Source organism: Hibiscus syriacus, unplaced genomic scaffold, assembly GCF_006381635.1.
Source record: "Hibiscus syriacus cultivar Baekdansim isolate YM2019G1 unplaced genomic scaffold, ASM638163v2 tig00112276_pilon, whole genome shotgun sequence".
Classification (NCBI taxonomy): domain Eukaryota; kingdom Viridiplantae; phylum Streptophyta; class Magnoliopsida; order Malvales; family Malvaceae; genus Hibiscus; species Hibiscus syriacus.
In genome coordinates this window covers 247,281-270,354 of record NW_024063291.1, presented here as the reverse complement: position 1 = coordinate 270,354, position 23,074 = coordinate 247,281, and the positions used below count along the sequence as shown (strand labels likewise).

The window sequence follows — 23,074 nt, the reverse complement described above, 5'->3', positions numbered from 1 at the left end:
ACATTATATAATTATATTGTATAATTATATATATAATATATATAATATTATTTCTTTACATTTGTGCAGGCCTGATACATCAATAGCTTGCTACACGTGGCCCAACAAGACCCAAATCCCACGTGAGCAGCCCGTGACACCCAAAGTCTCCAGAACCCTAGCTCCATGCCTCGTTCCAAGCGGCGCCGCTTACCCGAGGACCCCTCAGTTCGTATGCCTCTCTCCACCAACGGTCATCCCGATTCTCCCGACGCAAGGAAGCGACCAACGACCCACAAAATCAACAACCAACATGCATTAGAATTCTACTTTTAATAGGAGCCTAAAAATAAGTCAGTTTTTTCAGTATAAATAATACACATTTGTAACACTACGGATTCATTGGATCACAGAGAAATCACCACACACGCAAACTCACCATAGCCAACACAAAGAAAGTTCAAACACTTGTAGAGATTTTCGAAAAAGAGAATAAAAAGGTAGCGTTTTTTCTTTTTTCACCTTTGTTTGTTTGTGTTTCATCGTTGCATGTCGAGTGTTGCTTGCTATTTTGCCCGGAAACCCCAAAGAAATGTTTGGCCGATGACCCGGGTAGGGGTATTTCGAATGGATTTGCTCTAGATCCACCCTCCTGAGGCCCTCTTTTCACAAAACTAACCTTGTTTCCAGAACAAGGGCTCAACGATCTCCTGAAAAATATGTTTTTTTTTTATTTTTGCCGCCGATGAACGGCGTCGGCGAGGCGGCGTGTGGAGGCCACGTCGGTCGGTTTCTGGAAAACCCAGCCTTTGTTCATCCTTGGATGAACGAGCCAGAGAAAATGTTGAGAGAGAGAGAGGGCTCTCTCGTGCGAAGAAGAGAGAAATGAAGACTTTCAAAATTTTTTGGCTTTTATACATCGACCGACCCGACCCGCGACCCAAGCGGATCCCTTAGGGGATCCGTGTGTTTTTGAAATAATTAGGGCAAACTACTCTTTTGGTCCTTCGTTGATTCTAAAGAGCTATTTCGACCCCAGAATTGAATTCACACCTTAATATTGCTTTGAATTTTGACCTCTAGCCTACGATTCTTGCAATTTATTCACTGAGCAGTTTAATTCATTTATTTATATATATATATATATATATATTTTAATTTTTTAGTTTTTTCTATATTATATTTTACATGCGTATTTATTTATATTAATACATATATGTTTTCTTCTCTTTTTTTCATTTATTTATTATTACTATTTTTCTAATATTTCATTTTCTTATTTACATATATTAATTTTTTTATCCTTTTTTATATAGACGTACATTATACTTATTGCTTCGATACTTTTACGTATATTATATTCATTTGTTTATATTACATTTTTTTATTTATTATTTCGTGTATGTATACATTAGTTTTTTTTATTACCATCATTATACATATATTTTTATTATCGTCTTATTTTTGTTTAGTTGTTTGCCATGTATATATTATTATTACTATTTTTCTTCATTTTATTTCTTTTGTTTATCCTATTCATTCTTATCTTTGCCTCATTTTGATTTTATTTGTTTTTTATTATTTTCTTTATCTCATTCGTTTTTACTTTCTTTATTATTTATTTGTCTTTTTTTAACACGTCTTTTGACTTCTAAAGAGTACATTTCCAATCAATCAGAGGTAAGTAATTTGGATCGTTATTTTACCTCTTAATTTAAACTTTCAATTTTCTTAATCAAATACAACTGTAAATTACGTAGTACCGAAAGGGCAGTTCAAGGGTGCTAATCCTTCCTTGGTTGTAAACGACTCCCGAATCCGACATATCTTTGGTAAGACGCATATCAGGTAAGATATAAGGTATCCGATTAACCTATTTATTTTTAAATAAATAATCGGTGGCGACTCCAATCCATATTTTTCAAGTCGAAGCCCAATCCTGGGGCCCAACCGAAAGACGGTTCCGACAGCTTGGCGACTCCGCTGGGGACCCAGGTAAGTGAGTCAGACTAAGGTAATTTCCAGTTGTTTTTTTAATGAAAAGGGTAAGTTTGAATTTTAAGGTAACATTTCGATCCTTATTACTTACTTTTGGTTTTTTTTGAGTAAATAGTTGGACTGACCGTTTTCTAATGATTTCAGCTTTCCAAACTTTTTCATCCAAAGGCTCTATACCCGAGCTCCGAACCCTTTAAGTGGGGGTGAAAGCGATGCATTCGTGTGAATTTATTCACCGCATATGCCTAACAAGTAGCCTTCGGGATTCATATACCTTATGTCTTCGTGTGAATTTATTCTCTGCATAGACATAAGGGAATGTGTCCTCTCGAGTTTAACTTAGTCCACACAAGCCTGTGATGGGTTTAGGACTAAGGGTCTGGTAAGCCCAAGGGGGCACCGGCAAGGAGAACTCGGGTACCGTTTTTAGAACCTAAACCGGGAGACTTTTGAAGAAATAGAGCCTACCACAAAACCACATTCCAAAACCTAGGACATTGTTTACCTAACCATGTTTTTGTCCCTATGCTTTTTACCTTGCCATTTGTTTTTCATTTATTTATTTATTTTTACTTTTACTAACTTTTTGCCTTTGTGTTTGTTTTGTTTAGCATTTGCATCATAACAAGAGGCCATTGATCCCTAAAAAGATGTTCATTACACAAAATAATCTAAATTAATGGATAAAGGTGTTGTAATACAAGAGATTAAAAACCTCGAGGTACGACTATGGTCCGAGAAGACTCAGAAGGAAAAAGGGAGACAGTCTTCAAGGAAGCTATGTGTCGGAGCTGGTTAGCTACGCCTTGATCAGCCTAAAGCAAAATGACGTGCAAGAGCTTCGGGACATATGGGACAGTTGGAAGAATGAAGTGAAACAGAAGTTCAGCCAACGGTACGGTGATGTTGCACTTTTACTTCATGTTAAGACTGATGAGCCCCTAATCAGAGCCTTGGTTCAATTCTGGAACCCGGGATACAGTTGCTTCACCTTTAACCGGGAAGACATGGTGCCCACCATAGAAGAGTACACTACACTATTGCATTGTGAAAACATCAAACTGGAGCGGGCCTACCTTAAGCACCTTAAAAGCCAACCTTCCAAAAATGCACTAGCCAAGGTTACCGGAGTTGATGAAAAATGGGTAACTGACCGGGCTCGATGTAAGGGTAGTGAAGAAGGAATCGCTTGGCTTCATATCAAGCAACTAATGAAGCACCATCCCGATGAGTGGAAGACAATAGACCTGTTTGCATTAGGTCTGTATGGTCTAATTATATTCCCAAAGACCTTGGGATACATCGATGCCGCTGTAGTGGAGCTATTCGAACAACTCCCGAGGAGGGTCAATCCAGCACCGACCATCTTAGCCGAGACTTTTCGATCTCTCAACCATTGTAGAAGAACTGGCGGAGGAAGGTTCACTGAGTGTGTTCAACTCCTTCAAGTATGGATTCACAACCACTTCTGGAAGACCAACGGGGTTGCTTACCGCCGTTTCAGCACCACATATTCACCTCTAGGTGAATTTATCACCATGAAATGGCATGAAGGTGCCTCAAAGGAAAAATGGATGAAGGTCTTTACGCATCTTCAGGACCAGGATATTGTCTGGAGAGCCCCCTGGTTGTTCTTCAATGACGTTCTTTTTCGATGTGGGGACTCTGACACTATGACCTTACTTGGACTTTGGGGTGCGGTCGGGTATGCTTCATTGTTAGCACTTAGACAGTATGGGGCACGTCAGTTTGTCCCAGCAACATGCGGACTAGCTAGATCAGAGTTTGATTATCACGGTGACATCTATAAGAAGATGATCAAAGAAGCAGCCGATTCATGGAGGAAAGTATTTCGGATGGATGTTGTAGTTGCCAGAAGCATGCTCACTCCGGATTATGTGGAGTGGCAAAGATTGAGGAAAAATGACAACATCCCTGTGCCAGACTGTGAGGACACCCGAACCATGGAGGAACATCTCAGGCATGTCCCTTCTGAGCTTGAGATAGCCAAGACCGAGTTTGAAGCTGTGAATAATGAGCTAAAGCAGAGGATAAGGGAACTTGAAGCCGAGTGCTATCAGTGGAAGCTAGATGCCGACTCTCAGAAAGATCGAGCAGATAAACTGGAAAGAGAACAGAAAAGAGTCTGTTTTGAGCTCGAAGACTTGAGAAAGGGATATCAAGATAAGGTCAATGATAACTCCAAGTTGAAGGTAACCTCTGAATACTGGAAAGATGAAGCTCATAGCCTGAAAAGAAAGTTCGAGGGGCCTGATGAGAGAGTTTGGAATGAGCAGATGAAGACTGCCCAAAGACGCTTGACAGATAGTCAATATCAGAACCAGCACATGAGAGTTCGGGTAGCTGACTTAGAAAAACAGCATGAGAAATATGGTAAGACAATAGCAGAGTTAGAAGCTATTGTAGATGGGTTCAAGAGGCAAGCAAACGAGCTTCAGATAGTGCCCTTCGACGGAGGATTACAATGGCGTTTCCGTTGGGAACAAGCACAGCGAAGGGTGAGGGCCCGAGATACAACCATCTGAGATTTCCTGGATCAAGTGCAAAAAGCAACCCGTCATCTTCACGGCCTAGCAAGGGAAGCTGGAGTGGTTCGACAAGGCATTTAACCAGTGACAGATGAAGGCAGAAGACTTGTCAATCTACTGGATGTCGTTCGGGGTCTAGAGGATTTAGTCCGAATTTACCTTTAATTTGTTTTTATGTCTCTTAAAAGATAAAACATTTTTGTCTGAATAAGGATTATTTATAATAATGAACACTTTTCTGGATCAATGCCTCCAAATTTCATACAGTATACGCTGTATATTTTGCATTTTATATCTCATGTTAGTTTTTTATTTTATATTTTCCATGCTTTTACATTCGTATTAACTAACAGAATATGTCTCAGACACCAAGCTTACCACCACAAGCATTAGATACGCAACACCCGCACAATACTCGAGCAAAAAAGAGACAAATGGAGGCCAGAATGGAGAAGATCGAAGAGAACATGACAAGACTGCAGAAAGAATTGGAGGACAAAATGACTCAGAATAGTCAAAGTACTCTGGAGTCCATCAAGAAAAACCAGGAGTCCTTGGTCGACCAAATCGTGGCCAAGTTGTCGGGTTTACAACAAGCTAGTGCATCAGGGGGCATTTCTTCCGAGGGGGTGGCCATACCACCAACCCCGCAAGTGGTTATCTCACCCAGAGTATTACCCGGGGACTCATCCGCTACCAAAGCGAAAGTTGCACCTACTGTTAGGATACAAACTTCTACGATCATCCCTGACGATCATCCGGATGATTATCATGTCCCAGACTTTGATGAGGAAGATAAAGCCAAAAAGGTGGAAGAAAAGATAAAAATGTTAGAAGATCAAATGAAGATGGTCCAGGGAGACCATGATTATTATGGAGTGGACGCAATGGAGCTGAGCCTAGTTCCAGACTTGGTGCTTCCACCAAAGTTTAAAGTTCCTGAGTTTGAGAAGTTCGACGGGAACAGCTGCCCTTCAGCCCATATCACTATGTTCTGTCGAAAGATGACAGGATATGGGGGGAATGACCAACTCCTGATCCATTGCTTTCAGGAGAGCCTGTCCGGTTCAGCTATTCGGTTGTACAACCAGCTTAGCCGAACTCATATCAAGACGTGGAAAGACTTAGCCAAGTCTTTCTTGGAGCAGTATAAGCATATCAACGATATGAGACCAGATCGGGTTATGTTACAAAGCCTGGAGAAGAAACACAATGAGAGTTTTCGACAGTACGCAGAGATTAAGGGATTTGTCTGTGCAAGTTCATCCACCCTTGGATGAAAATGAAACTAGAAAGTTGTTTGTACAGACCCTGGAGGCACCTTACTTCGAGCACTTGGTAGCAATCACGTCGGGAAGTTTCTCAGATTTAGTCATGGCTGGTGAAATGATCGAGTTGGCCATTAAACAAGGAAAGATTGAGGGAGGAGACTCCAGTAAAAAACCTCTCATGAAAAACAAAGAGCGAGAGATCAAATCTCCTTTGGCTTGGGTATGAAGCCAAATAATAAAGGCGGGATTTCTTGCACCATATCCAGATACGACAGAAAATGAAAATGGTAACCATTGTTGTTACCACAACGAAGAAGGGCATAAAGTGCAAGATTGCCCAGAATTCAGATTGTTAGTCCAGCTCATGATGGACTGGAAAGAGTTGGAGTTTTGCGAAGAAATTCAAGATTCTTTGGAAGCAGATGTTTGTGCCACCGGAGAATCATCAGACATAAGATTTGGTAGGGGTAGTCCTTTGATAATTACCCCTAAGGGAAATACGACAGTGACAACACCAGCCAAAGTGGTAATCACAGCACCTCGGCCATTTCAATATAAGGACAATCGGCAAGTGCCATGGAAGTACGAATGCCAGGTGAGTACTTCCAAAGGTTGCGATAGCAAAGTGGGGCAAAGACCACTTGAGCCATTCAAAGAAGATGTGCTAGTTGTCAATGAAACTATAAAGGAGGAAGAAGCTAGAGAGTTCCTCAAGATTTTGAAGCACAGCGAGTACAACATTGTAGAACAGCTCCACAACTTACCTACGAGTACTTCAATGCTAGCACTATTTTTAAATTCAGAGACGCACCAAGAAGCACTGTTGAATGTCCTTAATAAAACGTTCGTGCCACAAGACATACCAGTCAGCAAGATGGATCGACTGGTGAACAATATTCAAGCTGATAATCTCATCTCGTTTTCAGATGATGAGATTCCATCTGGAGGAAGAGGCCGAACAAAGGCGTTACACATTACTACCTACTATAAGGGGCACGCTTTACCAAGCATCTTAATCGATAACGACTCAGCCCTGAATGTGATGCCCTTGGTTACATTGAAGAGGCTACCAATAGATACATCTCATATGAGAGCTTGTCATAATGTGGTCCGAGCATTTGACGAGACCAAAAGAGAGGTAATCGGAAAGATCGAGGTACCGTTGACCATCGGACCAGCCACCTATGATGTTGAGTTCCTTGTGATGGATATCATGCCGTCCTATAGTTGTCTTTTGGGAAGGCCATGGATTCATCAGGCAGGTGCAGTACCCTCCACGTTGTACCAAAAAGTTAAATTTGTTATTAACGGGGCCTTAGTAATTATCAATGCTGAGGAAGATATCGTGGCAAGCGTGACCATAGAGGCCCCATACATCGAAGTAGACAAGGAAGCGGTAGAATGTTCGTTCCGCTCCTTGGAATTTATGAATGCCACATTCGTGGCAGAAGGAAAGAGGATTCTAAGACCCCGACTCTCCAAATGCACAATGATGGAGATCAAGCAAACCCTGGGCTGAGGAGCCAGGACCGGGAGAGGTTTTGGGAAATATTTGCAAGGAAGGATTAATCCTGTCCTTACTGTTTCAAAATTAGACCAATTTGGGCTCGGTTTCCAGCCCAGTTATCATGAAAAGAGAAAGGAAATCCAAAAGAATCGGGAGAGAAGATTAGCCAGATTGACTGGAAACGAACTCCAATAGAAGCCTATGACATTCCCGCCTCTTTTCAAAACATTCAAGTCAGGTGGTTATGTGTTTGAAACCACCATATCCGAGTTAAAAGCGGCTCTGGAAGATCTGAAAATCAATGTCGTGACCACAGAAGATGTTGACAACGGAGATAGATTCAGGATATGCCCTCTGCCACCTGGGTTTGTGCCTAGCAGTTGGTCGGTGGAAGAACTACCTGTGGTTTACAAGAGTCTTTCAGAGTAATATTCGAACTATCCCTATTTTCCTATACCCGAGGCAATAGGTGATCTTTTGTAAGGGTGAATAAATATTTTGTTTAAGTTTAATAAAAGATGCATTTTTCTTTCTCCATGGCAAACAAATTTTTCTTTTATTTTTGAATTCATTGTCTATCTCCTTCATTCCAGTACTTCATTTCCACTTACTCTCGAATTTAATTCTTGACTGTTCTGTATGGGATATTATCCTCTCACGCATGCACATTTTTCTTCTTTCAGGTCCCCCGATAACGATAATGTAGGCACTGATGATCCTGATCCGGAGGTGGATTTTGAATCAACCATTTGTCTTGGGGAATTTGATGAATGCGATAATGAAGAGGAGTGCAACTTGCCTACCGAATTGTTGAGAATGATAGAAAGAGAAGAAAAGCAAGATAAAACCTGATAGTCTTACTTCAGGAGTACAAAGATGTGTTCACTTGGTCGTATCAAGACATGCCGGGGCTAGACACAGATATGGTAGTTCACAAACTACCAATCAAACCATAATTCAAACCTGTGCAGCAAAAACTGAGAAGAATGCGACCAGAAATGCTCCTTAAGATCAAGGAAGAAGTCAATAAGCAATTTGATGCCGGTTTTCTTCAAGTGGCCAAATACCCGGAGTGGGTAGCCAACATAGTGCATGTGCTGAAGAAGGACGGGAAAGTACGCATGTGTGTTGATTACCGGGACCTTAACAAGGCAAGTCCCAAAGACAACTTTCCTCTGCCGCACATAGACACTCTGGTGGACAATACAGCCTGGAACGCCTACTTTTCATTCATGGGTGGATTTTCGGGGTACAATCAGATCAAGATGCATCCTGAAGACATGGAGAAGACCACTTTCATCACAATGTGGGGAACTTTCTGTTACAAAGTGATGCCTTTCGGATTAAAGAATGCTGGGGCAACCTATCAGAGAGCTATGGTGACCCTGTTCCATGACATGATACACAAAGAGATCGAGGTTTATATTGACGACATGATTGTCAAGGCACATACCGAGAATGAACATGTGTCGAGAATTTGAGAAAGCTCTTCCAGAGATTGAGGAAATTCCAGTTACGACTGAACCCTAGCAAGTGTACCTTCGGGGTGACATCCGGGAAGCTATTAGGCTTTGTAGTCAGTAGAAAAGGCATCGAGGTTGATCCGGATAAGGTTAAGGCTATCCAAAATCTACCTCCACCATGAACGTAAAAGGAGGTCCGAGGTTTTTTAGGAAGATTGAATTACATAGCTCAGTTTATATCTCAGTTAACCGACAAATATGATCCAATATTTCGCCTTCTCCGAAAAAACAGCCCTAGAGCATGGGATGAAAACTGTCAGATTGCATTCGAGAAGGTAAAAGAGTACTTGTCTCGCACTCCTATCCTGATGTCCCCCATCCCAGGCAAACCTCTGTTCTTGTATCTCTCCATATTCGAGAACTCTATGGGGTGTGTCCTGGGTCAACATGACGAGTCCGGGAAGAATGAAAGAGTCATATACTATTTAAGCAAGAAGTTTACCAATTGCGAGGTCCGATATCCTCCTATTGAGAAGGTTTATTGTACTCTGGTCTGGGATACAAAAAGACTCCGACAATACATGTTGTATCACACTACTTGGCTTATTTCCAAGTTAGATCCATTAAAATACATGATGGGTGTACCTGCTCTATCCGGAAGGTTAGCCCGATGGAAGATGTTTTTGTCTGAATTCGACATCGAATATGTGACCCAAAAAGCGGTAAAAAGCAGTGCCATATCCGATTTTTTGGCAAGCAGAACTGATGAGAGCTATGAGCCGCTGGACTTTGATTTCCCAGACGAAGACTTAATGGCCATATCTTTAGAAGAAGCAAGCATTTCGGTGGACAGTTCCTGGAGAATGCACTTTGATGGGGCATCAAATGCATTAGGACATGGCATCGGGGCAATCTTGATCTCTCCAGAAGGGAGTCACTACCCATTTACCAGCAGACTAAACTTCGATTGCACCAATAACATGGCAGAATATGAAGCCTGTTTCTTGGGAATTCGAGCTGCACTGGGGCAGAATATAAAGACTTTGCAGGTGTATGAAGACTCAGCCTTAGTAATCTATCAGCTCTGAGGAGAATGGGAAACCAAGGATATAAAGCTGTTAGAGTACCGGAAACTAGTGCTGGATCTGCTCGAAGAGTTCGACGAAGTCACCTTCCACTACGTGCCTAGAGAAGAAAATAATGGCTGACGCTTTAACTACCTTGGCAGCCGCATTCAAGGCTAGTGGGGAGTCTAAAATAATGCCAATTAACATGCAGTCGTATGAATACCCAGCTTATTGTTACCAAATTAAAGAAGTTAAAGACACTAAGCCTTGGTACTACGACGTTTTGCAGTATATTAAGCATCGGAGTTATCCAGAAAAAACCACCGAAACCGAGAAGAGAACCCTTAAAAGGTTGGCAGCTGGATACATCCTTGACGGAGAGGTTTTATACAAGAAAATCCATAATCAAGTCCTGTTAAGGTGCGTCGATGCTGAAGAGGCAAAAATGATAGTAGAAGAAATACATGATGGAGTTTGCGGAGCACATGCAAATGGACATATGATGTCAAGACAAATAATGAGATGCGGATATTTTTGGTCCACACTAGAAAACGATTGCATCAACTATGCTAGAAGATGTCATAAATGTCAGATTTACGGAGAGAAGATACATGTTCCACCCCATCCACTTCATGTAATGACGTCACCATGACCTTTCTCTGTGTGGGGCATGGACGTCATTGGGCAAATCCATCCGAAGGCTTTGAATGGTCACCGTTTCATTCTCGTAGCGATTGACTATTTCACGAAATGGGTAGAGACTGTGTCATATACCAGTGTCACTCAATCCACTATTTGCAAGTTTCTGAAGGAAGAAATTATATGTCGGTATGGTCTACCTGAAAGGATTATCACTGATAATGCACCAAACTTGAATAATAAGATGATGAGTGTTGCTTGTGAACAGTTCAACGTAAAACATCACAATTCCACTGCTTACAGACCAAAGATGAATGGAGCAGTAGAAGCAGCAAACAAAAACATTAAGAAGATAGTGGAGAAAACGACTGAAACTTACAAAGACTAGCATGAGAAGTTACCTTTTGCTTTGTTCGCTTATCGAACCTCGGTACGAACCTCGACTGGGGCAACTCCGTTTTCACTAGCCTATGGAATGGAAGCAGTGCTACCCATTGAAGTCGAGATTCCGTCTCTCCGGGTCTTGACAGAAGTCAAACTGGACGATGCAGAGTGGGTATAATCCAGATATGATCAGCTTAATCTGATAGATGAAAAAAGACTGAAAGCCATTCATCATGGTCAAATCTATCAGAAACGAATGATCCGAGCACATGACAAAAAGGTGCGCCCGAGAATATTCCGAGAAGGAGATCTAGTGCTAAAAAGAATTTGGCCAGCCCAGAAAGATTTCTAAGGAAAATGGACGCCAAATTGGGAAGGACCTTATGTCGTAAAAAAGGCTTTCTCCGGAGAAGCCCTCATCCTGGTTGAAATGGACAGACCTGAACTGCCACATCCCATCAACTCGGACGCAGTCAAGAAATACTTCGCTTAGGATGAAAACCCGAGAGGACGTCCTAAGTTGAAAAAAAAAAGAAGAGAAAAACGTTTAGGGTCCGAAAGGGCGCCCTTAATTGAAAAAAGAAAAAGGAAAAGAGAAAAAAAGAATGAAAGAAAAAGAAAAGAAAACAAGGTGGGTTCAAGATGAAAACCCGCAAAGGGCGTCTTGCAACCAAGGATGAGTCCAAGTTGAAAACCCGGAAAGGGCGATTTGGATATTAACAGTGGAAACATCCCGGTACATGAATCTTCTACAAACTCAACAAATCGGAGAAATGATGCACTCTCCTGAATGTTGTCGCATTTTCAAAGATCATTTGGCAAAGGCTGCATACAAGGTCACCAAACGGCTTTTTAGCTCAGAAGTGCTCACATTATCGAGATCTAAGACATTCATTTACACATCATCGTGTATTCATTTTGTAGAATGTTTGTCATGTATTATTTGTTCTTCTTCTCCCTTATGAATAAAGACAATCTTCCCTCTAATTCCTTTTGAGCATCTTGAATTGGACTTAAACCTAATGATTTATTTATTTTTGCGAAAGATAATCGCATATTACTGTACAAAGATTCATTGAAAAGTACAGGTATCCGAAAGCCGATAAAGGCTTATGCACATACTTAAGATGGTCGAGAAGCATCTCCCCAATCAAAAAAATAGAATGTGCACATCAAATTTAAACATTTGAAGAATTCAAGATCAGGGATCAGGACTTCAAGATTTCAAAATCAAGAGTCAACAACGACAGGCCACCGGAGATCGAGATTTCTCTCCATAGCCCACAATAACATATGGTGCATATGCATTTTAGGCATACCTAAGAGCATGACATCCATGACATCACATATATGCATATCTTTGCAAGTTTTACCTAGAGCCAATTTCAACTTCACAACGAAGGATATTGGACTCCAGACAACGCAAGTTCAACTTCATGACGAAGGGACCGCTGGTTGTCAAAAAAGACAGCACAAGCTCAACTTCACAGCGAAGGGGCGGCCGACTGTCAACAAACAACTTCCCAATTTCAGAGCCAATTTCAACTTCACAATGAAGGATATTGGACTCCAGACAACGCAAGTTCAACTTCACGACGAAGGGACCGCTGGTTGTCAAAAAAGACAGCACAAGCTCAACTTCACAGCGAAGGGGCGGCTGACTGTCAACAAACAACTTCCCAATTTCAGAGCCAATTTCAACTTCACAACGAAGGATATTGGACTCCAGACAACACAAGTTCAACTTCATAACGAAGGGACCGCTGGTTGTCAACAAACAACTTCCCAATTTCAGAGCCAATTTCAACTTCACAACGAAGGATATTGGACTCCAGACAACACAAGTTCAACTTCACAACGAAGGGACTACTGGTTGTCAACAAACAATTTCCCAGTTCCAGAACCAGTTTCAACTTCACAGCGGAGGATATTGGACTCGGAACCATACTTGGATTTCAACTTCACGACGAAGGATTTCCAATTCTCAAGTTCAACTTCACGACGAAAGGGCCATATACATATACAACTTCACAACAAAGGGTATCATACCCCAACAGATTGACTCAACTTCACGACGAATGGGTCATCTGTAGTAGCACAACACCAAAGTCTTCAGGTCAAGTTCCACCTTCACGACGAAGTATCTTGAGCCAGAAGACGATTCAGAGGCCACTTGTCAAAAGCTTTGAGCTCGTTTTCAACTTCACGGCGAAGGATTTCGTGCTCAGAATTTCCCATTTCGACTCAATCTCACGACGATGGAGTCATTTCGGGATTAAATCCAAATCAACAAATCAGTCTTAATATCGGATTTCAACTCTACGACAGAAGATATTCGATATGGCTGAAATTCGTGTCTTTTAATATTTGCTCTATTCTCGTTACACGATAATAAGCAAAGAGGGGCAGCTGAAGACACTCAATTTTATATTTTGTTATATTATATAATTATATTGTATAATTATATATATAATATTATTAATATTATTTCTTTACATTTGTGCAGGCCTGATACATCAATAGCTTGCTACACGTGGCCCAACAAGACCCAAATCCCACGTGAGCAGCCCGTGACACCCAAAGTCTCCAGAACCCTAGCTCCATGCCTCGTTCCAAGCGGCGCCGCTTACCCGAGGACCCCTCAGTTCGTATGCCTCTCTCCACCAACGGTCATCTCGATTCTCCCGGCGCAAGGAAGCGACCAACGACCCACAAAATCAACAACCAACATGTATTAGAATTCTACTTTTAATAGGAGCCTAAAAATAAGTCAGTTTTTTCAGTATAAATAATACACATTTGTAACACTACGGATTCATTGGATCATAGAGAAATCACCACACACGCAAACTCACCATAGCCAACACAAAGAAAGTTCAAACACTTGTAGAGATTTTCGAAAAAGAGAATAAAAAAGTAGTGTTTTTTCTTTTTTCACCTTTGTTTGTTCGTGTTTCATCGTTGCATGTCGAGTGTTGCTTGCTATTTTGCCCGGAAACCCCAAAGAAATGTTTGGCCGATGACCCGGGGAGGGGTATTTCGAATGGATTTGCTCTAGATCCACCCTCCCGAGGCCCTCTTTTCACAAAACTAACCTTATTTCCAGAACAAGGGCTCAAAGATCTCCTGAAAAATATGTTTTTTTTTTATTTTTGTCGCCGATGAACGGCGGCGGTGAGGCGGCGTGTGGAGGCCACGGCGGCCGGTTTCTGGAAAACCCAGCCTTTGTTCATCCTTGGATGATCGAGCCAGAGAAAATGTTGAGAGAGAGAGGGCTCTCTCGTGCGAAGAATAGAGCAATGAAGACTTTCAAAAAATTTTGGCTTTTATACATCGACCGACCCGACCCGCGACCCGAGCGGATCCCTTAGGGGATCCGCGTGTTTTTGAAATAATTAGGGCAAACTACTCTGTTGGTCCTTCGTTGATTCTAAAGAGCTATTTCGACCCCAGAATTGAATTCACACCTTAATATTGCTTTGAATTTTAACCTCTAGCCTACGGTTCTTGCAATTTAGTCACTGAGCAGTTTAATTTATTTATATATTTATATATATATATATATATATTTAATTTTTTTTTTAGTTTTTTCTATATTATATTTTACATGCGTATTTATTTATACTAATACATATATGTTTTCTTCTCTTTTTTTCATTTATTTATTATTACTATTTTTCTAATATTTTATTTTCTTATTTACATATATTACTTTTTTTATCCTTTTTTATATAGACGTACATTATACTTATTACTTCGATACTTTTACGTATATTATATTCATTTGTTTATATTACATTTTTTTATTTATTATTTCGTGTATGTATACATTAGTTTTTTTATTACCATCATTATACATATATTTTTATTATCGTCTTATTTTTGTTTAGTTGTTTGCCATGTATATATTATTATTACTATTTTTCTTCATTTTATTTCTTTTGTTTATCCTATTCATTCTTATCTTTGCTTCATATTGATTTTATTTATTTCTTATTGTAGACGCACATTTTTCGTCCTTACATAAAATTATTATATATATATAATATATAATATATAATTTATTTGTTATTATTATTATTATTATTATTATTATTATTTTTTTTCCTCTTTTCTTTACAGGCTGAAATAAGAAAGCAAAGCCCGTTACACATGTGCCAGACCCAACACAAGGTTCCCAAACCCTAACAGTTTCTCGTCCAGTGCCGTTTCCAGAACCAAGCCAGCAAGTCCCCCACGCCCCACGTCTCTGGCCACGCACGCAACCGTCACCGGATTTCACGGCAACCATCAATAACCCCCACAAGCAAACAATGAGAGTTAGAGTTTGATTAGGACTCAAACTAGGCTAAAAATAAGATGCATTTACTTTGTATAAATAACCATGTAATCTCATAGTTAAAAAAACAGAGAGGATTAGGTGCAAGAATACAAGCAAACAAATCGACCAAAAGGCTAAAATACTTGTACTCGTTGAAACGATAAATAAAAGAGAAAGGTATTTTTTTTTACCTTCGTTTTTAGTTGGCTTTCGTTGCATGCTTGATGTTTTCATTTCATTTGAAACCAAAGAAAACACCTTCAAGGAGGCTCGGCCGATGAACTCTAGAGGAAGGTTCGGGGTTTTAAAACCCAGATCTAGTCTCCTCTGAGGCCATTTTTCAAAAACAATGTGTATTTTTGAAACTGGGGGTCGAAAGCTTTTGGAAAAAGCCTCCCTTTTTGTGTTTTGCCGCTGATGACTGGAGGCCGACGTCGATCGACGACGACGACGAGGCGGCGCTGCGATGGCCGGACTCTGGGTTCATCAAGAACCCAGGCGACCGTTCATCCTTGGATGAACACGGAGCAGAGAAATGAATGAAAAAGAGGAAAGGCATTCGTTTGAAAGAAATAATTTTTTTTAAGCCCAGATTTTGACACATATAGCCCCAGAACCTGCGTGTTTTAAAGAAAATGGGGTAAACTACCCTTTTGGTCCCTCGCATATTTTAAAGAGTTATTTTGACCCCGAATTGGCTTTTGAATTGGTCTCTAATTCTGATTTTCTTTCAATTTAGCCGCTTAACTTGTTTTTGATTCAATTTAATACTTATACTAACCTTTTTTATTTATTCCATATCATGTAATTATATATACGTATTTTCTATATATTTCATTTATATACTTAGTGTTAATACATATATATTATTTTAATTAACTGTTTTTCTAGCTACTACATCTTATAATTTTATACGTTATATATGTATTTTTTTATTATTTATCAATCTTACTCATTTTATCTTATAATTATATTTCTATTAACATTTTTTTTGTATTTACATATGTATATATATATATATATTCATTTTACCTATTATTGATATTTTTCCTTTTTATACTTTAACATATATATATTTCTTGTTTCATTCAATAATTATTTATTCCATTTTTATTTTATTTATTTCCCCTTTTACTTTTTACTATTATTATTATTTATTTATTTATGCTATTATATTATTATTTTTATTATTATATACGTATATGTATTACTCATTTTTTACTCTTTATTTCTATATATCTTTTATGTATTTTTTATATTCTACATATATATATATATTTTATTTATTATTTTCATCGTTATTATTTCATTACTATTTTTACTATTATAATTGTTCTTTTTATTATATGTATATTACGCATATTTTTTTTTCTTTTTTTATTTTCATTGCTTTATATTTTATTTTATTATGTGTATTTTTTTATCCATTTATATTTTGTTATATTTTCTTCTTTTTCTTTATTTGTATTTTCGTTTTTTCCTTTGCATATTTTATTTTATATTTAGGCATATTTCATTCTTTCTTTTTTGTATACATCGTTTTTTTATATATTGTTTCGTTTGTTCGCCTTATTTTTCTATTTCATTACTTTCATTACCTAACCCTTTCCTTGGCTTTTTGAGAGAACTTCAAACAATCAGTGGTAAGCAATTTGGATCAATATTTTATCTTTTAATTTAACTTTCAATTTTCTTAATTAAAGACAACTGGAAATTACACAGTACCGAAAGGGCAGTTCAAGGGTGCTAGCCCTTCCTTGACTGTAATCGACTCCCGAATCCGACACATCTCTGGTAAGACGCAGATCAGGTAAGAAATAGGGTATCCGATCAACCCATTTATTTTTAAAATAAATGATCGGTGGCGACTCCAATCCACATTTTCCTAAGTCGAAGCCCAATTTCGGGGCCCAACCGAAAGACGGTGGCGACAGCTTGGCGACTCCGCTGGGGACGGTAAGCGAGTCAGGCTAAGGTAATTTCCAGTTGTCTTTTTAACGAAAAGGGTAAGTTTAAATTTTAAGGTAAAATTTCGATCCTTATTGCTTACTTTTGATTATATTTTTCGAGTAAATAGTTGTACTAATCGTTTTCTCATGATTTCAGCTTTCCAAACATTTTTCTAAGGCTCTAAACCCGAGCTCCGAACCCGTTTTAAGTGGGGGTGAAAGCGACGCCTTCGTGTGAATTTATTCACCGTATGGGCCTAGCAAGTAGCCTTCGGGATTCATATACCTTATGCCTTCGTGTGAATTTATTCTCCGTATGGGCATAAGGGAATGTGTCCTCTCGAGTTTAACTTAGTCCACACAAGCCTGTAATGGGTTTCGGACTAAGGGTCTGGTCGGTCCAAGGGGGCGCCAGCAAGGAGAACTCGAGTACCGTTTTTAGAACCCAAACCGGGAGGCTTTGAATAAATAGAGCCTACCCCAAAACCACATTCCAAAACCTAGGACATTTATTTCCTAACCTTTTTATTTTTATGTTTTTTTATTTACCATTTATTTTTATTTATTTTTATCTATTTCTATTTTACTAACGTTTTTGCCTTTGTGTTTGTTTTCTAGCATTTGCATCATTACAAGAGGCTATTGATCCCTAAAAAACGTTTGTTATACACAAAATAATTCGAGTTAATGGACAAAGGTGTTGTAATACAAGAGATTGAAAACGCTGAGGCACGACTATGGTCCGAGAAGGCTCAGAAAGAGAAGGGAGACAGTCTTCAGGGAAACTATGTGTCAGAACTGGTTAGTTATGCCGCTGTCAGCCTGAAACAGAATAATGTCCAGGAGCTGCGAAACATTTGGGATAGTTGGAAGAATGACAGAAAGCAGAAGTTCAGTCAACGATATGGTGATATCGCCCTCTTGCTCCATGTCAAGACTGATGAGCCCTTACTCCGAGCATTAATTCAATTCTGGAATCCGGGATATAGTTGTTTCACCTTTAACCAGGAAGACATGGTGCCTACTATCGAAGAGTATACTACTCTACTACACTGCGAAAGCATCAAGCTTGAGCGAGCCTACATTAAACACATCAAAAGCCAGCCCTTCAAGAATGCACTGGCCAAAGTTGCAGGAGTAGATGAGAAATGGGTAATCGATCGGACTCAGCGTAGAGGCAGTGGAGAAGGAATTGAATGGATACACATAAAGCAACTAATGAAAAACCACCCTGATGAGTGGAAGACTATAGACCTTTTTGCACTGGGTCTGTACGGTTTGATTATCTTTCCAAAAGCTTTGGGGTGCATTGACGCTGCCGTGGTGGAACTATTTGAGCAACTTTCTAAACGAGTTAACCCAGCACCAGCCATCTTGGCCGAGACCTTTCGATCGCTCAACCATTGCCGAAGAACTGGCGGAGGAAGATTTACCGGGTGTATTCAGCTCCTTCAGGTCTGGATTCACAGCCATTTCTGGAAGACTAACGGGGTTGCCTACCGCCGTTTCAGCACCACCTATTCACCTCTAGGTGAATTCATCACCTTGAAGTGGCATGAAGGCGCTTCGAAAGAAAAATGGATGAAGGTCTTTACGCATCTTCAGGATCAGGATATTGTCTGGAGAGCCCCCTGGCTATTTCTCAGTGACGTTCTTTTCCGATGTGGTGACTCTGACACTGTGACCTTACTTGGACTTTGGGGAGCAGTCGGGTATGCTCCGCTATTAGCACTTAGACAGTACGGAGCACGTCAGTTTGTCCCAGCAACATGCGGGTTGGCTAAGTCAGAGTTTGAGTATCACGGCGACAGCTATAAGAAGATGATCAAAGAAGCAGCCGATTCGTGGAGGAAAGTATTCCGGATGGATGTTGTAGCTGCCAGAAGCATGCTCACTCCGGATTATGTGGAGTGGCGAAGGTCAAGAAAGAATGACAACATCCCTGTGCCAGACCATGATGACACCCGGACCATGGAAGAACACCTCATGCATGTCCCTTCTGAACTCGAGATAGCCAAGACCGAGTTTGAAGCCGTGAATAATGAGCTGAAGCAAAGAATAAAGGAACTTGAAGCTGAACGTTATCAGTGGAAGCTTGATGCTGACTCTCAGAAAGATCGGGCAGAAAAATTGGAAAAAGAACAAAAAAGAGTCCGTTTTGAGCTTGAAGACTTGAGAAAGGGGTATCAGGATAAGGTCAAGGATAATTCCAAGTTGAAGGTAACCTCTGAATACTGGAAAGACGAAGCTCATAGCCTGAAAAGGAAGTTTGAGGGGCCTGATGAGAAAGCTTGGAAGGAACAGATGAAGACTGCCCAAAGACGCTTGGCAGATAGTCAACATCAGAACCAACGCTTGAGGGTTCGGGTGGCTGACTTAGAGAAACAACATGAGAAAGATGGCAAGACGATAGCTGAGTTAGAAGCTATTATAGATGGGTTCAACAGGCAAGCAAACGAGCTTCAGATGGTGCCCTTCGACAGAGGACTACAATGGCGTTTCCGTTGGGAACAAGCACAACGAAGGGTGAGGGCCCGAGACGCAACCATCCGAGATTTCCTGGATCAAGTGCAAAAAGCAGCCCGTCATCTTCACAGCCTAGCAAGGGAAGCTGGTGTGGTTCGACAAGGCATTCAACCAGTGACAGATGAAGGCAGAAGACTTGTCAACCTACTGGAAGCTGTTCGGGGTCTAGAGGATTTAGTCCGAATGTACCTTTAGTCTGTCTTTATGTCTCTAAAAAGATAAAACATTTTTGTCTGAATAAGGATTATTTATAATAATGAACACTTTTCTGGATCAGTGCCTCCAATTGCATGCATCATACATTGCATTTCTTGCATTTTATATTTCACGTTTGTTTATTTTATATTTTCCATGTTTTTACATTCATATTAACTAACAGAACATGTCTCAGACACCGAGTTTACCACCGCAAGCATCAGATACACATCACCCGCACAATACTCGAGCAAAAAAGAGACAAATGGAAGCCAGAATGGAGAAGATCGAAGAACACATGGCAAGACTTCAAAAGGAGCTAGAAGATAAGATGGCTCAGAACAGTGAAAGTACTCTTGAGTCCATCAAGAAAAATCAGGAGTCATTGGTCGACCAAATCGTAGCCAAGTTGTCAGGTCTACAGCAAGCTAGTGCATCAGGGGGCATCTCTTCCGAGGGGGTGGCCATACCACCAACCCCGCAAGTGGTTGTCTCACCCGGAATATTACCCGGGGACGCATCTGCTACTAAAGGGAAAGCAGCACTACCCGGGGACTCATTCGCTACCAAAGCGAAAGTTGCACCTGCTGTGAAAATACAAACTTCTACAATCATCCCTGATGATCATCCGGATGATTATAATGTCCCAGAATTTGACGAGGAAGATAAAGCCAAAAAGATGGAAGAAAAGATAAAAATATTAGAAGATCAAATAAAGATGGTTCAGGGAGACCATGATTATTATGGAGTGGACGCAATGGAGCTAAGCCTAGTTCCAGACTTGGTGCTTCCACCAAAGTTTAAAATTCCTGAGTTTGAGAAGTTCGACGGGAACAGTTGCCCTTCAGCCCATATCACTATGTTCTGTCGAAAGATGACAGGATATGGAGGGAATGATCAACTCCTGATCCATTGTTTTCAGGAGAGCCTGTCCGGTTCAGCTATTCGGTGGTACAACCAGCTTAGCCGAACTCATATCAAGACGTGGAAAGACTTAGCCAAGTCTTTCCTGGAACAGTATAAGCATATCAACGATATGAGACCAGACCGGGTCATGTTACAAAGCCTGGAGAAGAAACACAATGAGAGTTTCCGACAGTACGCACAGAGATGGAGGGATTTATCTGTGCAAGTTCATCCACCTTTGGATGAAAAGGAAACTAGAAAGCTGTTTGTACAGACCCTGAGGGCACCTTACTTCGGGCATTTGGTAGCAATCACGTCGGGGAGTTTTTCAGATTTAGTCATGGCCGGCGAAATGATCGAGTTGGCCATTAAACAAGGAAAGATTGAGGGAGGAGACTCCAGTAAAAAAGCCTCCCACGAAAAACAAGGAGCGAGAGATCAACAATGTGAACACCTACAACGTCAACAAGGGGGTTACGATCTCAAGCTCAAATTCCACAGCAGCTGTACCATCCGGTACTTCTAGACAGAACCAGAGGGAACCAAGAAGAGAAAGGGAAAGGGAGCAGTTTGATCCCATCCCCATGACGTATAAAGAACTATACCAACAGCTCTTCGACACTCATGCAGTGTCGCCTTATCCTATGAATCCAATAAATCCCCCTTACCCGAAATGGTATGACGAGAGCGCTCACTGCGAATATCATGGCGGTGTGCAGGGGCATTCGATTGAAAGTTGTCTCGCATTCAAGAGACTTGTGCAACGGATGAGAAACAAGAATTGGATCACTTTCAACTCCGGAGCACCAAATGTCGCTCAGAATCCCTTGCCCAATCATCAGGAGACAGGAATTAATGCCATTACTACTGAAGGGGGGAAGGAGAATTAAATCAAGGGTTTCGGAAATTAAATCTCCTTTGGCTTGGGTATGGAGCCAAATGGTAAAGGCAGGATTTCTTGCACCGTATTCAGATACGACAGAAAATGAAGACGGTAATCATTGTTATTTCCACAACAAAGAAGGGCATAAAGTGCAAGATTGCCCGGAGTTCAGATTGTTAGTCCAGCTCATGATGGATCGAAAGGAGCTGGAGTTTTATGAAGAAATTTTAGATTCTTTGGAAGCAGATGTTTGTGCCACCGGAGAATCATCAGATAGAAAATTTGGTAGGGGTAGTCCTTTGATAATTACCCCTAAGGCAAGCATGACAGTAACGACACCAACCAAGGTGGTAATCTCCGCGCCGCGGCCTTTTCAATATAAGGACAATCGGCAAGTGCCATGGAAGTACGAGTGTCAGGTGAGCACTTCCGGAGAATGTAATAGTAAAGTGGGGCAAAGACCACTGGAGCCATTCAAAGAAGATGTGCTAGTCGTCAATGAACCTATAAAGGAGGAAGAAGCTAAGGAGTTCCTCAAGATCTTGAAGCACAGCGAGTATAACATTGTAGAACAGCTCCACAACTTACCTACACGTACTTCAATGCTAGCACTATTTTTAAGCTCGGAAGCACACCGAGAAGCGTTGTTGAATGTCCTTAATCAAACGTTCGTGCCACAAGACATACCAGTCAGCAAGATGGATCGACTGGTGAACAATATTCAAGCTGATAATCTCATCTCGTTTTCAGATGATGAGATTCCATCAGGAGGAAGAGGCCGAACGAAGGCGTTACACATTACTACCTATTGTAAGGGGCACGCTTTACCAAGTGTCTTAATCGATAATGGTTCAGCCTTGAACGTGATGCCTTTGATTACATTGAAGAGGCTACCAATAGATACCTCTCATATGAGAGCTTGTCAGAATGTGGTCCGAGCATTTGATGGGACCAAAAGAGAGGTAATCGGAAAGATTGAGGTACCATTGACCATCGGACCAGCCACCTATAATGTCGAGTTCCTTGTGATGGATATCATGCCGTCCTATAGCTGTCTTTTGGGAAGGCCGTGGATTCATCAGGCAGGTGCAGTACCCTCCACGTTGCACCAGAAAGTTAAATTTGTCATTGACGGGGCCTTGGTAATTATCAACGCTGAGGAAGATATCGTGGCAAGCGTGACCACGGAGGCTCCATACATCGAAGTAGACGAGGAAGCGGTAGAATGTTCGTTCCGCTCCTTGGAGTTTGTGAATGCCACATTCGTGGCAGAAGGAAAAAGAATCCCAAGACCTCGACTCTCCAAATGCACAAGGATGGAAATCAAGCAAACCCTAGGCCGAGGCGTAAGAACCGGGAGAGGTTTTGGGAAATATTTGCAAGGAATGATCAACCCTGTCCGTCCTATCCCAAAATTAGACCAATTTGGGCTCGGTT

At 40.8% G+C, this 23,074-nt stretch overlaps 1 pseudogene; it reads right to left on the bottom strand.

The window, feature by feature from the left end:
* Positions 1 to 23,074, bottom strand: part of LOC120176989 — a 33,798-nt pseudogene that overhangs the window by 1,807 nt on the left and 8,917 nt on the right.